The sequence below is a fragment of the Anabrus simplex genome, chromosome 3 (assembly GCF_040414725.1).
Source record: "Anabrus simplex isolate iqAnaSimp1 chromosome 3, ASM4041472v1, whole genome shotgun sequence".
Lineage (NCBI taxonomy): Eukaryota > Metazoa > Arthropoda > Insecta > Orthoptera > Tettigoniidae > Anabrus > Anabrus simplex.
The window spans coordinates 261995582-262012352 of record NC_090267.1 but is presented as its reverse complement, the minus strand read 5'-3'; positions in this window follow the sequence as shown (position 1 = coordinate 262012352).

The following is a 16771-nucleotide window of genomic DNA, read 5'->3' as shown; positions in this document are numbered from 1 at the left end:
CCAAAGTTATTTATGACCGCAATCTCGATCCGCTGATCTGAGGCACAATTAAAGGAATCGGTAAGACGTGACAAACTCGCTATCAGGTTTCTCTGCTTGAATTACTTATTTCGTTTAAGCATATTGTAAGAAATACGTTGTAGAAAATAAGTCAAACAATTGCTCTTGGTCTATCGTTGATCTCGTATCTGTTCGCTGCCTTCTGAAATTACTACTTTTAATGAATTTTTATAGCTTTTCATATTCGAAGGTGTTGTAATGAGCGGGCGAGACAGATCAGAACTCTAGCGGCACTTGCCGGAAGTATCTCGAGGACGTGTCTACTTTGCTGTATTTCTCGGCCTTGTGTATCTCGTACGCAACGATGTGGTCTATGCCCGCATCCACAGGGGAGATAAAACCTTATCATTGTCATAACTTGGAAAGGCTCTTGTTATCTCGGGTACCATCAACTTCTTGTCCCAATGATATAAATATACTGTAGTGTACCGGTATACACATTACTGATAAACTGTAGATAATGTATTAGATAATAAAACACATTCAAGTATACTCCAACAGCATCTGAAATCTCGTTTTAGTTTATCATGCTCTTAAATTTCATATGGTTGGTCTGATAACATATAAAAATGATGTAGATTAGCTGCCGCTGTACCCAACTCATGATCTGGATCGTAGATTCGATTCCGACGGAGGTAATCGATTTTTAAATTGTAGGCAAATATTATAACTCAATTGATTTATAATTATTGGCTAGTTAAAGACGACACAAGGTTCTCTCTGCGCCTACCCGCTAGAATTTACTGAACTTGAGAAACTGACCGGTAGTTCCTCTTCGCTGCTATAGTAACCATTACTTCAGAATTTTTCGCAATTTTTTCCATGTTTCCCGACAAGGCTTTTTCGGGGCTTCAGCATGGTTACTTAGCTAGGAAAAAAGTTCTTGCAGAGTTTTAATTTTTTTGTCGTCAGATAGCAGCACTTTATCACGTGGAACTTGGGAGTCATATTGACAGTCCGCCTAGTTTAAACTCGACCTGCCAAATGTCTGGTGAGTGTCCTCTTCGGAATGTTATCTTTCCAGCAGTATTCATTTAAACCGGTCTTATTACTTTTTAATTAAATCTGCAATAGTAAATTTCATACTTCCTTTTTTTCCACAACAAGCAGCATATAGTCGTGCTCAAGTCGTACCAGTGAGGTTTTGGAAATGTCCGATGGAACCGTTTAAGAAACTTGCCCATTTTCGGCAGGCCTCTTAGAGGGTAACGCCCTCTCTCAAGCCAGATGTGAAGCGATTTGCAGTGGAGTGAAGATCGAAGGACAACGGATTGGCCATTGCTACTAATAGGAACTGTACCGGCATTTGCCTGGAAGTTAGAATGGGAAACCATGGAAAACAATTCTGAGGACAGTCATAGGTGGTATTGAACCCATTCGCCTCCCGAAAGCAGTGTTGCATCATAGCAGTCTGCTCGGTATATGAAATTACTACAACTCCTTAAGTGTTTTATTCCTTCCCTAAAGAGGGGAGGCGGGCCTCTTGGACGGTGACGCCGTCTCTCAGGCCGGGAGATCTGTGGTAGTGAAGGAGATGTGTGGTGAAGGTGAGGGAACTGTTCCGACATTCGCCTTAGTGCAGGAGAATGGAAAACCATGAAAACCATTCACAGAACAGCCGACGGTGGGCACCAACCCTCTCCGTCTCCCGAATGCAGACGTGTAGAGCCGTGGCCACCCGTCCTCTGTTCGGTTCGTCGGTCGGAATGCAGAGCTGTTGGACCGCAAACCAGCCGTGGCCACTTGTAAGCCGAAGCCTACTTTGCAACCGCCGACGTTATGATACTTAAACTCAAATGATGTATTCTATTATTGAATTTCATATCAAGGCAAATTATACCTCTTTGTATATTTACATTACTGTATAATAATTTCGTCCACTTACCAGAATAGAGGAGTCTTTTATGTCATTGGTTAAAACATTACATCAAAATATACAGTTCTTTAAAAGCAATGTTTCTGGCTCAGTCCGGTGGTATTTGAAGGTGCTCAAATACGTCAGCCTCGTACCGGCACGGAAAAAGTATTCCAATGGGACAAAATTCCGGCACCTCGGCGTCTTCGAAAACCGAAAAAGTAGTTAGTGGGACGTAAAAAGCAATAACATCGAGCACAACAATTCAGTCGACTGGCAAAACATTTAACTTGTGGCGGGAAAATTCTTTAGTTTATACCAAAGCCGCTAGAGTACGCTGGCATTTCTGAATTCTCCTTGCATTTATAGTGAGGGCGCCCAGCCGTTGCCCACGAGATATACAAGGCCGGGACATAGCTACTAATTTGCCGCTGAAAAGACGGCCCAACCGAGTTCACAGTTTGGCCACTAGATGTCAGGTTTCCGTTCTGCTCTTGGCGGATTTTAACATTGTGATGTACGGAGAAATTGTGATGTTGTGTTGATTTTATGCAATTTATTCTGCGTATTGTTTCTGTCGGAGAGTGTCCGTGAGGATGAAAAGCATGGTGCACTGTTGAGTACTTCTATGTACTTCGGATACCGCTAAAAAGCAAGAAAATGTGACGTTCTATAATTTTCCTTCGGAGTGCGGTTTAAGAGAGAAATGCAGGCAGGCTATTTCGAGGCACGAGTATGTAGCTTGCATTTTAATACATCAGATTTCAGTGTAAGCATATCAATCAAGCGAATTATCCCCAACGAAGTTCTTTCTATTTTTAGTATATGTCCTATTCACAACAGAAAAGTGTTGAACGCAGGAAGGCTCTAGCTCCAAGAAATGACGTATTGCCATCAAAATTTAGTAAAATTTCTGATTCAGATAAGAATGAACATACCATATCTTCTGCATATAACTGATCTACGTCACCCACAAACAAAAAAGAAGTACCTACAAGTCTCGTTTCTATGTCAAGGAAAGGCTACGAGTAGGCTATCTCTGTTAAATCTAAATATATATTGATGAGATTTCAAATGTCAGATTACAGAAAACAGTCTTTGTATTGAGAAGTAGGTAACTTACAGAAATGAAATCGAAAAATGATTGAAGGGAATTGAACTTGGCCAAAATGTAAACCAAATTGAAAATAATTGTACAAATGATCATTTAGGGGTTTTGTTCCTGATAGAACAAACTTAATCTTACGGGAGGAAAGAGTGAAATACGGAGAAACGACGCTAAAAATTTGCGTCCTCTGGCATAGGAAAGCACCTACCGGCTACAGATTTGAGATCCCTGCACTGCTTAACTGTACCACATCAGAAGATGCTGAAAAAATATATAGGATTTTCTAATGGCGAAAGGGGGGTAACATCGCTCTCCAAACAGCGGCTTCAATACGAATGTCGCAACATCAGATGTGTGGAGGAAAAGGTAGGATAGCTGATAATTTATAAGATGGTGATTTAACCCGAAGTTATTTATGACCGCAATCTCGATCAGTTTATCGGATACACTGAGGCAGAATTAGAGAAAACGGGAAGAAGTGACAAACTCGCAAATAGACTTCTCTGCTTATTTCGTGAAATACTTATTTTGGGTTTAAACAAAGTGTAAGAAATACGTTGTAGAAAGTAAGTCATACAACTGCTCTTGGACTATTTCTTATCTCACATATGTTTGGTGTCTTGTGAAATTGCTAGTTTTAATGAATTTTTATAGGTTTTCGTACTGGAACCTCTTTCAATGAGCGGGCGAGACAGCTCAGTAAAGAGAACTCTAGCGGCGCTTGTCGGAAATATCTCGAGGCCGAGTCTAGTGTGCTGTATTTCCCGGCCTTATGTGTCTCGTAGGCAACGGCCCAGCACACTTTGGTGACATCATCGCGGAACCGATACCTCGCATGCGACACTGAGTGCGGCCTCGGAGTCGTAGGAATCAATTCTTGCGATTCCGGGCGTCATTCACGCACATCATTGCAGTAAATTGGTGACTATTCTAAATAATATTCTGACCTCAGAATTATGATAGATGATGGGACAACTAGGTCAAAAAGCATCACTCAGACAAATGGAGTCTTACAAGGAGATCCATTAAGCCCACTACTCTTTAGTGTAATCACTTCAGATACTGTTACTAAAATAATACCTAGGAACTCCCCAGTAGTACTATACATGTATGCTGATGACATGGGCTTAGGATCCAGTAATAAAGAAGAATAGTAATAGACAAACTGGAGGAATGGGCAAAGGAAAATTATTTTATTATTAACATTAACAAGACTGTGCAGATGGTCTTTAGAAAGGGTGGAAGATTAGCCAAATCAGATAATACACTTCTCAGAAATGAAATTAGAAATTGTAAATCATTTAAAATATTTAGGAATACATTTAGAATACATATAAAGGAAAGAGCTCGTCGCCATAAGACCTATCTGTGTCGGTGCGACGTAAAGCCCCTAGCAAAAAAAAAAAAAAAAAGGAAAGAGCAATAGCAGCTACCAGAGTTACTGGACATTAATAATAATTTCGTGTGGCTATTTCTAGCCTAGTGCAGCCCTTGTAAGGCAGACCCTCCAATGAGGGTGGGCGGCATCTGCCATGTGTAGGTAACTGCGTGTTATTGTGGTGGAGGATAGTGTTATGTGTGGTGTGTGAGTTGCAGGGATGTTGGGAATAGCACAAACATCCAGCCCCCGAGCCGTTGGAATTAACCAATAAAGGTTAAAATACACGATCCAGCCGGGAATCGAACCCGGGTTCCTCTGAACCGAAGGCCAGTACGCTGACCATTCAGCCAACGAGTCGGACACTGACATTAAAACAGCGTTATTCTTATTTCACGCAAAAATAACACCGATCGTAACATACGACATGCACTTAATATGGACACACCTTACATCCAGAGGCCTCGAAACATTAGATCGTATAAAAGCAAGTTTTTTGAATAGGACACTAGCCGTTTCAAAATATACTCCTTCAAGATTAGTTTACGAACTCACAAAGGGAACTTTCTTCATCGAGGATCTTAAATTACGATTGCATCTACCAAAGACCAAAGCTTCAGAAAAACACCTAAATGATAGGAAGGAGAAAAGGGCAAATATGTGGGAGGAATTTTACTGCACCGACGCAATGATAAATAAGGAATGGGCTCAAACCAACTACGCTCTTAGGAACAGAATGACTTGGTTTGCTGTGCATGGATTTCATCATCGGATAAAGTCTTCATTCACCGGATGAACACTGCTTTTGTGATCTTTGTGGTAAACAATGTGGGAGATATCACTTGAAAAAAACAAAATCTATAGTGATAAACAGTGAAGAAAATTAATCTGTATATGTATTTATTGGCCATTGACTGCAATTAATGTATTATTATTACAGTAAAGTTTTGTGACGCTACAGGTTGAGCCGTATCACATCTCAGCATCTAGTCGGCCATGAGAGAAGTTATGAGTTGGTGACGGGTGTCAATAGAGTGCTCTTCTGATGATGTTCAGATAATTATGAAAGTTAATATTCTCTATCTACGATGAAGCATTGTTACCATAACATCTTAGGTCATACAGAAATAAAGGCCAGAAAAAACCGAGCAGAGCCGGCCTCCTTCACGTACCATCAGCAAGGTACCGGACACCACTTAGGATGTGTGGCACGTATGTATACAGCCAATCAAATAATACAAACAAAAACGTGTAGTATCTTGCATGTTTTTAGAGTATCAGTACGTAATTTAACCCAGTATAAGCCATCGCGAAACACATCGCTGCGTTATTACGTTATTAGTGTCTAAATGCTAGTTTACGTTACGTGAACAAGTAACTGGAAGCAGGCAAACTGATTAGTATAAAAGCCAATCCAGCACCTGGTCAAGTACTTCGACCAGTAGCCAGACCAGTACACCAGTCAAATGAGACGAACGGCACTAAGCTTATTTATTCAAGTACAGTGGGCATGTTATATAACTCTGCTGTTGAGTTGGAAGGGTCGAGCGACTATCATTGTTGTTATTCCAATTCGAATGACGTTTCCTGCGAAATTGGGGCTTGCAAGTAGTGCTTTCTTCACGCTGATGCTATAAATTTGAGAAACGTTTCTCTAGAGGCTAGTAAAATGTAATTCTCTCTCCAGTCTCTTTCGAGAACTATTTCATCCTCATCACGACGCGCAGGTCACCTATGGGTGTCAAATAGAAAGACCTGCACCTGGCGAGCCGAACCCGTCCTGGGATATCCCGGCACTAAAAGCCATACGACATTTCATTTTTACCACATACCAGGGGCCTATTCCACGAACGAACTTTGCAACTTTTCACTTTGCACTTTGCACTTTTCAGTTCAAATTTTGTTCCACCATCGCTTTTCAGATTTAGCTTGCAAAGTGAAAAGTGAAAAGTTAGAAATCTTTTCACTTTTCAAGCCTGTTATGTTCCTCCATTGGTACAGAAATGCAAAGTGCAAAGAAATGAAGTGAAAAGTTTTCATAAATCTTGCAAAGAGATGATTCCCTTTTCATATGTTAATTAACAAGTATGTACATTAGTTTATCGGCGTAGAATTTGGTTTAGTGATATAAACACGTTACGACGTGAGCTATTGTTAGCAGGACAGTGATGAAGAATCCAATAATAGAACGTACAAAGACAGGATTAACTTTCATAACCTCACTTCGACGTAATATCGCGAGTGATTTCGTATTATCCTAACAGAGGCTGACTATATTCTTGAAATGATCGGTCATTTATTGAAACATAAAGAAGGAAATTCCTTTCCGACAAAGAACAAATTCTTATGTTTACATTTTTTAGTAAATGGTGCCCAGCTGTACTGTGTAACAGCAATGCATGGGACATCAAAATCAATTATTTGCAGAACTGTTACCAAAGTCGTAGATGTTATAGTAAATGTAATATTTCCTAACAGTGCGTTGGCCTGATAATCCACTTAACATAGCGACGGGATTTCTAATGAAGGGTGAATGTCTTTCTGTGTGTATATGTGTTGACGGTACTCTCGTTAACATTGATGTGTGTCATTATTTGAGAGGTTATCTTTAAAGTTGTCAAAAAAAGGATGTCACGTTTCTCCTTGACAACTTCCAGCACATCCAGCTTCTTATAATAACCTTTCTTTCTCATGATAAAAACTTTAACAGTACGACAATTATACCGCCAAGTTCGCCGCGAAAAGTAAAGCATTAAAATCATAGAGTATTAGGCCTATACAGTTTGCTCATGGAATAAACTCGATCGGATCACTAATTCGCAAAGACTTTTCACTTTGCGAAGAAATTGAAAAGTACAGCCTAGTTCATGGTGGAACAGAAAGACTTTGCACTTTGCAAGAATTGAAAAGTGGACAGTGCAAAGTTGAAAAGTTGCAAAGTTCGTTCGTGGAACAGGCCCCTGCTCTCTTGCGAATATCTGACAGTACGGGCCTCTGGGGACGGCAGCTAATAGTGCTAACTGCTACGCTACGGAGGTGGGTTTCCCCGACACCACGGAAGTCCTTAGTGGAATGCAGGCAAGACGCCATATTAGCCTAATCTAGCATTTGTTCGCATGTAACTAAAATAATTTTGATTTACATGACTCAGTTTGTTTACATTATGCTAATGACTGACCTTTATAAATTCCTGGAGGCAGGTGAATAATACATAATACATTCACATAATACTGGGACAAAGTTTGACATACGACGACTTCTATAACTATTTCTAATTACTGTAGCCAAAAACATAATGTTACTTATTTTACTCTTGCTGGTAGAACATCTCTGATAAAGTATATGATCGCTATAGTTATACCCATCGTAATCAGTCCCAGAAAGTCCGGTCCCCCTGTGGGTGTGGGAATACATCCACAGTATCCCCTGTCTTTCGTTAACAGCAACTAAAAGGCGCCAAAGGGGCTTTCATATACGAGCGTAGTTTAGGGACGATCGATCACCTAACTGAGTCTGGCATTGCACAACTTAATTGTGTCAGGCTCCTCGCTTTCATCTTTCCTCTCTGACCTCCCGTGTTTTTCTTTCCGACCCCGACTGTATTATGTTTGCGAGGTCTGGGAAGTCTTTCAATTGCATGCCCTTCGTGGCCATTGCCTTTCTATTCACGATACCTCATTTTTTGCAATGTCGGACCTCTGACTAGTACACCTCTTCGGTGAAGCCTAGGCCATCTATGACAACTAATGGTGGAGCTATGGAGGATCTATGAGGACTGAACTACACACACACACACACACACACACACACACACACACACACACACACACACACACACACACACACACACACACACACACACACACACACACGTGTTAACAGAGGACGGTTACGGTATACTCAGTTGTACTTCCTCTTAAAACGATAATCAGCACCAGCGCCACAATATTAAAATTTTCCCTTGTGATCAGTGTTGATTAGAGGATGGTTGCCCATCCTCTGTTGATGGGAACGGTAGAATAATATCCACGATATCCCCAGCCTGTCGTAAGAGGCGATTAACATGGGCCCCAGGGCTTCTTAACTTGGGAGCATTGGCTGGCGACTACGGAGCCCTTAGCTGAGTCCTGGCATTGCTTTCACTTACTTGCGCCAGACTCCTCACTTTCATATATCCTATCGTCAATCCTTGGACAATTCTGGTTCTTTTCCGACCCCGACGGTATTAGGTTTGCGGGGTCTAGGGAGTCTCATTTTCACGTCCTCCTTGGTCCGTGTTTTTCTTTGGCCGATACCTTCATTAAGTATCTGATTTTCATTTTACAGGTTGCCCAGTTGTACTTCCTCTTGCAAGAATAATCTTTCCACACCACCACTACCACGACGTGGGCTAGCAACCGCGGGGCCCATAGCTGAACTCGACACTGTTTTCTCTTATGTCAAGCTCCTCACTTTCAACTTCCCTGTCCGAACTCCTTTGGTCACCTCTTGCTCTCCTCTGATTTCAATGGTATTAGATTTGCGAAGCCTAAGGAGTATTTAATTTTCACGCCATTCGAGGCCCTTTTCTTTCTCTTGGCGATATCCTGATTGTTCGAAGGGACAACTCTTCAATATTTTCCTCTGATTAGTGTTAAAGAGGCGATGGTTGCCCATTTGCACTTCCTCTTAAAACAACAATAACCTCCTCCCCCTGTGCTTGTGTGTGTGGGGGGGGGTGAGGGCGATAGAATAACACCCCTACGGTATCCCCTACCTTTCGTAAGAAGCGACTAAAAGGGGCCCCAGGGTCTCTCAACTTGGCGACCACGGAACCCTTATCTGAGTCCTGACAATTCTTCCAACTAGGTCAACTGCTGGTTCTTTTCCGATCTCACGATATTAGGTTGGGAGGCCTAGGGAAACTTTAATATTCACGCCTTTCATGGCCCTGTCTTTCTTTGGCCGATTCCTTCATTTTTCGAAGTGTCGGATTTGTTTTAAATTTCCCTTACGTCACATCGACACACATACGTCTTACGGCGGCGATAGTATATGAAAGGGTTAGGAGCGGGAAGGAAACGGCCGTCTCCTTAAATAAGGAGCAGCCCGAGCATTTTCCCGGTGTGAAAATGGGAAACCACGGAAAACTATATTTAAGGCTGCCAGCAGTGGAATTCGAACCCGCTATCTTCCGAATGCAAGCTGACAGCCAAAATTCGTGACATGCCCCTACACCCAAGTTATCAATGTATCTTTAATGCCCAATACCACCAGAGGTACCAGAACCGGTTGAATGCCACACGGCCACTTGGGTTTAGAATTGATAGCTTGTGTGGTGAGTTACATGTGGCTATCTGTGTTTTTTTTTAAATATACAATTTGCTTTATGTCGCATCGACACTAATGAGTCTTATGGTGGTGGTGGTGGTGATTATTGTTTTAAGAAGAAGTACAACTAGGCAACCATCCTCTATATAACACTAATCAGGGGGAAAAATGGAAGGGAACCGACACTTCGAAAAATGAAGATATCGGCCAAAGGAAGACAAGGGCCAAGAAAGGCGTGAAAATGAAAGACTCTCTAGCCCTCGCAAACCTAATAGCGTCGGGGTCGGAAAAGAACAAGTGTTGACCAAGGGAGGTCGGATAGGATAGATGAAAGTGAGAGCCTGGCCCAAGTAAGTGGAAGCAATGCCAGGACTCAGCTAAGGGCCCCTTGGTCGCCACCCACGCTCAAAGGTTCAGAGCCCCTGGGGCCCCTTTTAGTCGCCCCTTTGAGTCTTATGGCTACAATGGATAGGAAAGACTTAGAAGTAGGAAGAAAGTTGCCGTAGCCTTAATTAAGGTACAGCCCCAGCATTTGCTTGGTGTGAAAACGGAAAGCCACGGAAAACCATGTTCAGGGCTGCCGACAGCGGGGATCCACTCCGTGAACCCAAGGTGAACACAGATGATTGTTCGTCGGAGGTATTTCCAGGACTTCGTTCACCAGTATCCGGCCGCATGGCAAGTCTTCAAGGATGGATCTAACATCGCAGGAGATGTGGGTTGCTCTTTCGTCACCGATGATACAAGCATAAAGATCTCTCATCCTCGTGTCTGTAGCATGTATACGACGGAGATTTTCGCCATCTTAGCTCTGCAGTTTGCACTTGGTGACGAAAGAGACCACTTTCTCGTGTGTAGCGACTCTTTAAGTTTTCTGCAGTTCATTGACACCTGTTTCCCGCAACACCCGCTGGAGTAGCAGATGCATGACCTAGCCAAGTAGTGTGATGTCGGCACCAGAATCATTTTGGCGTGGCTTGCAAGCCACGTAGGGCTTGCAGGAAATGTACTTGCGGATGAAGCTGCAAATTAAGCTGTAATTTTACTTCCTAGACCTCTGAATGTGCCTGCTAGGGATATTTGTTCTCACATACGTTGAACCACCTTGGCATTCTGGGAATCGGAGTGGCTAGCTACCCGAAGCAGAGAGCAATTAAGACAAGTACCCTTCGGTGGTCCTCTTTTCGGCATTCACGGAGAGAGGCCGTAGTTTTTTGTAGGCTGAGGATAGGTCATGGAAGATCTACGCACTCTTACTTCTTAAAGAGGGAAGACCCCCTCCCAGTGTATTCTTGTGGTGCCGACTGCACCGTGGCCCACATCCTCACGGAGTGCACCGATCTCTCTGGCCTAAGACGGAACCTTGGCCAGCAGGATACACTCGAACTGATACTAGCCGATGACGTGACTACTGCTGATCTCGTCATCCGCTTTATATGTGAGAGTGGATTAATCAAGGGCATGTAAATTCCAAGTGTTCTGTTACTCAGGGAACTTAGTTCCCTTTTTATCCGTTAGTGATCTTTTCGGCTTAATATAATAGATTTTGTTTTATTGCGTGATTCATTTCGAAATTCCTTCGTTGAAGATATGTTTTTCCACTTATCTTCAAAGAGGATGATTACTCAGTTCTACTTCCTCTTAAAGCAATAATCACCACTACTACCACCACCACCACCACCACCACTATCCTGCCACCATAATATGAAAAGGTGCGTGTCGGTGACGTTATTTATAAACAATTATATCTGAAATTAATATATAAGCGAAACCGCGGACAATAGTTAGCTTAATCTTAGTAAGATATTATTCACATGTAGTTATAAGAGTTGTCTCCTCAGTTTCTTTCAATCAGTCAATAAGTTACTACTGATCTGCATTTAGGGCAGTCGCCCAGGTGGCAGATTCCCTATCTGTTGTTTTCCTAGCTTTTTCTTAAATGATCGCAAATAAATGGTAAATTTATCGAACATCTCCCTTGGTAAGTTACTCCAATCCCTAACTCCCCTACCTATAAACGAATATTTGTCCCAATTTGTCCTCTTGAATTGCAGCTTTATCTTCATATTGTGATCTTTCCTACTTTTAAAGACACCACTCAAACATATTCGTCTACTGATGTCATTCCACGCCATCTCTCCACTGACAGCTCGGAACATACCACTTTGTCGAGCAGCTCATCTCCTTTCTCCCAAGTCTTCACACATCAAACTTTGCAACATTTTTGTAACGCTACCCTTTTGCCGGAAATCACCCAGAACAAATAGAGCTGATTTTCTTTGTTTTCTTCCAGTTCTTGAATCAAGTATTCCTGGTGAGGGTCCCATACACTCGAACCATACTCTAGTTGGGGTCTTACCAGAGACTTATATGCCGTCTCCTTTACATCCTTACTACAACCTCTAACCCTCATAACCATGTGCAGAAATCTGTACCCCTTATTAACAATCATATTTATGTGATCACCCCAATGAAGATCTTTACATATATTAACACCTAGGTATTTACAATGATCCCCAAAAGGAACTTTCACCCCATCAACGCAGTAATTAAAACTGAGAGGACTTTTCCTATTTGTGAAACTCACAACCTGACTTTTAACCCCGTTTATTATCATACCATTGCCTACTGTTCATTTTACAACATTATCGAGGTCATTTTGCAGTTGCTCACAATCTTGTAACTTATTTATTACTCTGTGGAGAATAACATAATCTGAAAACAGCCTTACCTCTGATTCCACTTCTTTACACATATAATTGATATATATAGAAGAAAACCTAAAGAAATTCCCCTCTTAATTGTTACAGGGTCAGATAAAGCTTCGCCTACTCTAATTCTCTGAGATCTATTTTCTAGAAATATAACCACCCATTCAGTCAGTATTTTATTTTTTCTAGTCCAGTTGCACTCATTTTTGCTAATAGTCTCCCATGATCTACCATATCAAATGCCTTAGATCAGTCAATCGCAATACAGTCCATTTGACCTCCTGAATCCAGGATATCTGCTATATATTGCTGGAATCCTACTAGTTGAGCTTCAGTGGAATAACCTTTCCTAAACCCAAACTACCTTCTATGAAATCAGTTATTAATTTCGCAAACATGTCTAATATAATCAGAAAGAATGGTTTCCCAAAGCTTACATGCAATGCATGTCAATCTGACTGTCCTGTAATTTTCAGCTTTATGTCTATCAGCCTTACCTTTATACACAGGGGCTACTATAGCAACTCTCCATTCATTTGGTATAGCTCCTTCATGCAAACAATAATCAAATCTTTAGATTTGGTACTATATCCCAACCCATTGCCTTTAGTAGTTGTATATTCCCAGAAATTTAGCAATTCCAGCCGCTTTTCTAGTTTTCATCTTTTGTATCTTACTGTAAATGTCATTGTTATCATAGGTAAATTTTAACACTTCTTTAGTATTAGTCACCTTACATACTGCTGACTGAATACTTCTGCCTTTTGAAAATCCTTGCATTCACACTCCCCTTGTTCATTAATGATTCCTGGAATGTCCTTCTTGGAACCTGTTTCTGCCTTAAAGTACCTGTACACACTCTTCCATTTTTCATTAAAATTTGTATGACCAATTATGCTTGCCATCATGTTATCCTTAGCTGACTTCTTTGCTAGATTCAATTTCCTAGTAAGTGCCTTCAATTTCTCCTTACTTCCACAGCAATTTCTAACTCTATTTCTTTCCAACCTGCACCTCTTTCGTAGTCTCTTTACTTCTCTGTTATAACATAGTGGATGTTTACCATTTGTTACCACATTTAAAGGTACAAACCTATTTCTCCACGATACCGTACGTGTTAGTAATCATAATGATCTGATTCTGTGTTTCAGAACCATATACTATCCAAATGCCAATCTCTGCCCAGCAATAAACTGTCCGCCTGTGTGCGCCTGTCCGGCGTCACGTCCTCCGGCACCAATCCGACCACCACCATGCTACGGGACAACCTATTACTGCTAGCGTCAACTATTTGCTGATGTTAAATGAACCTAGTAAATATGTAGACACAGGCATCATTATTACAGAATAAACGGTATCCGCTCGGAAAAATATGTTTATCTGAGTTCAAAGTATAGACTACTTGCTGTGTTGGCCATGTTATACATTGTAGGCTCACTTACTCTCGAAAATGCTATCCTTATGCGATTTAATTATAACTTACACAGCCTATCTCACAGTGGAGGTGAGGGCGGTAGAATATATCCACGGTATCCTCTGCATGTAATAAAATGTGACTAAAAGGGATAATCCTAGGGGCATTTAAACCAGGGAACATGGCTTTGACTGGATGGGAGCGGTAGAATAACACCCAAGGTATTCCTTTCTTGTCGTAAGAGGCGACTAAAAGGGGCCCCTCGGGCTCTTGTGAGCGTGGATTGGCGACCACGGGGCCCCTAACCGAGTCCTGGCGTTGCTTGCTCTTACTTGTGCCAGGCTTCTTACCTTCATCTATCATATTTGACCTCCCTTTGTCAACTCCTCTTCTTTTCCCACTCCGACGCTATTAGGTTTTCGAGGCCTATGGAGTCTTTCATTTTGAAGCCCTTCGTGGCCCTCGTCTTTCTTTGACCAATACCTTCCGTTTTTGAAATGTCGGATCCCTTCCACGTTTTCTCTCTGGTTAGTGTTATATAGAGGATGGTTGCCTTGTTGTACTTCCTCTTAAAACATTAACCACCACCACCACCACCACCACCACCACCACCACCACCACTTTTGTCGAAAACGTCATTCTTCGATGTGACGGAGTTTTTCCCCTCTAATTAGTGTTAAGAGAGGGTGGTTGACCAATTGTACGTTCTCTTAAAACAATAATCCCACCACCTACTTGCTGAATCGGGAATTCCCATTGGCGGCAGCAGGTCCTCCTCACGCAGATGCTAGTGGTGGTGGTGGTGGTCATTATTGTTTTAAGAGAAAGTACAATTAGGCAACCATTCTCTATATAATACTAATCAGAGAGAAAAAATTGAAGGGGTACGACACTTCGAAAAATGAAGGTATCGGCCAAAGGAAGACAAGGGCCACGGAGAGCGTGAAAACGAAAGACTCCCTAGGCCTCGAGTGCTCTAACACCGTCGGGGTAGGAAAAGAACATTAGTTGACCAAGGGAGATCAGATAGGATATATGAAAGTGAGAAGCCTGGCACAAGTGGAAGCAATGGCAGGACTTAGCTAAAAGCCCCGTGGTCGCTAACCCACGCTCCAAAGTTCAGAGCCCTTGGGGCCCATTTTAGTCGCCTCTTACGACAGGCAGGGGATACTGTTGGTGTTATTCTACCGCTCCCACCCATAGGGGGATCACGCACGCTGCCAAAATTCGTGAAGTGCCGCAACATTCAAGCTATCAATACTTCTTTAATACATAACACCACAAAAATTACGAAAACCGGCCGAATGTCACACGACCGGTTGGGATTCGTACCAATAACTTGTGTCCTGAGTTGGATGTGGCTATCGGCGGTTGTCTTGAGTGGAACCCTAAATAGGTACCTTCGTGGCTAGTTCCGCGATCAAATGTACGGTTCAGGACTTCGTTCACCGCTATCCAGAGGAGACTTTTTTTACGGTCGGTTCTAAGATAGGAGAGAACGTTGGATATTCTTTTGTCTCCAATAATGTTTGCACCAAGATCTCGCTTCCTAGTGTATAGCCTACTGCGAAGCTCTTCGCCATCTTATAAACCCTGAAGTTTGCGCTGAGTGACGAAAAAGACCACGTTCTCTTGTGTATCGACTTTTGAGTTCTCTGCAGTCTATTGCTACATTCTTCCCGCAACACCCACTGGTTCAGCCAGGTCTTCATCTGACTTCCAAGCCACGTTGGAATTGCGTGGAACGAACTTGCGGATCCAGCTGCAAAAAGAGCAGTACTTTAACCACCCAGACCTATGAAAGTATCAGCTACGGATATTTGGAGCTAACTCTAGTTAATGTATCTAATAGACTGGTTCGCCGGCCCCGTGGTGTAGGGGTAGCGTGCCTGCCTCTTACCCGGAGGCCCCGGGTTCGATTCCCGGCCAGGTCAGGGGTTTTCACCTGCACCTGCGGGCTGGTTCGAGGTCCACTCAGCCTACGTGATTAGAATTGAGGAGCTATCTGACGGTGAGATAGCAGCCGCGGTCTAGAAAGCCAAGAATAACGGCCGAGAGGATTCGTCGTGCTGACCACACGGCACCTCGTAATCTGCAGGCCTTCGGGCTGAGCAGTGGTCGCTTGGTAGGCCAAGGCCCTTCAAGGGCTGTAGTGCCATGGGGTTTTAATAGAATGGTTGTTGTGATGGCCAAGTTCAGCTACGTCGAATCATCTTGGCGTTCTGGGGATCGGAGTGCCTAGCTATCCGAACTTTCAACAAGCTGAGAACAATTAAAATGACAACTGCCGTTTAGCAGTCCTCTTTCCGGCCTTCGTGGGGAGAGGCCGTAGTTTTGTGTAGGCTGAGGATAGATCATGGAAGATCTACGCATTCTTTCCTGGTAAAGAGGAAAGACCCCCACCCCACCACTATTTTCTTGTAGTGCCGAATTCACCGTGGCCTAATTCCTCACAGAGTGCGCCGATCTCTCTGGCCTAAGACGGAACCATAGCTTGCAGGAGACACTCGAACTTCTACTAGTCGATGACGAGAATACTGCTGATCTGATCATTCGCCTTATGTGAGAGCGGATTAATAAAGGGCACACAGAGTACTTTCCATGTGTTCTGTTACTCAGGGAACTTGCGTTTCCTTTTAATGTGCTTGTGTCCTTTCCGACTTAATAAAAAAAATTTTGTTTTATTTTAAATGAATTTTCAAATTCCTCTGTTGAAGTAATTGTTTTATTTCATTTTAATGTTTATGTCCATTTAATTTGTTCATAGAGGATGGTTGCTTGGTTTACTTCTCTTGAAACAATAATCACCAAGTCTTGTTCTCTTCCGACCTTGTAGGTATTAGTTTTTGGAGATCTAGGGAGTGTTTCATTTTTACGATCTTCATGGTCCATAATTACCATCAGCATTAACTAGCTACTGTACCTGTGTTCGACA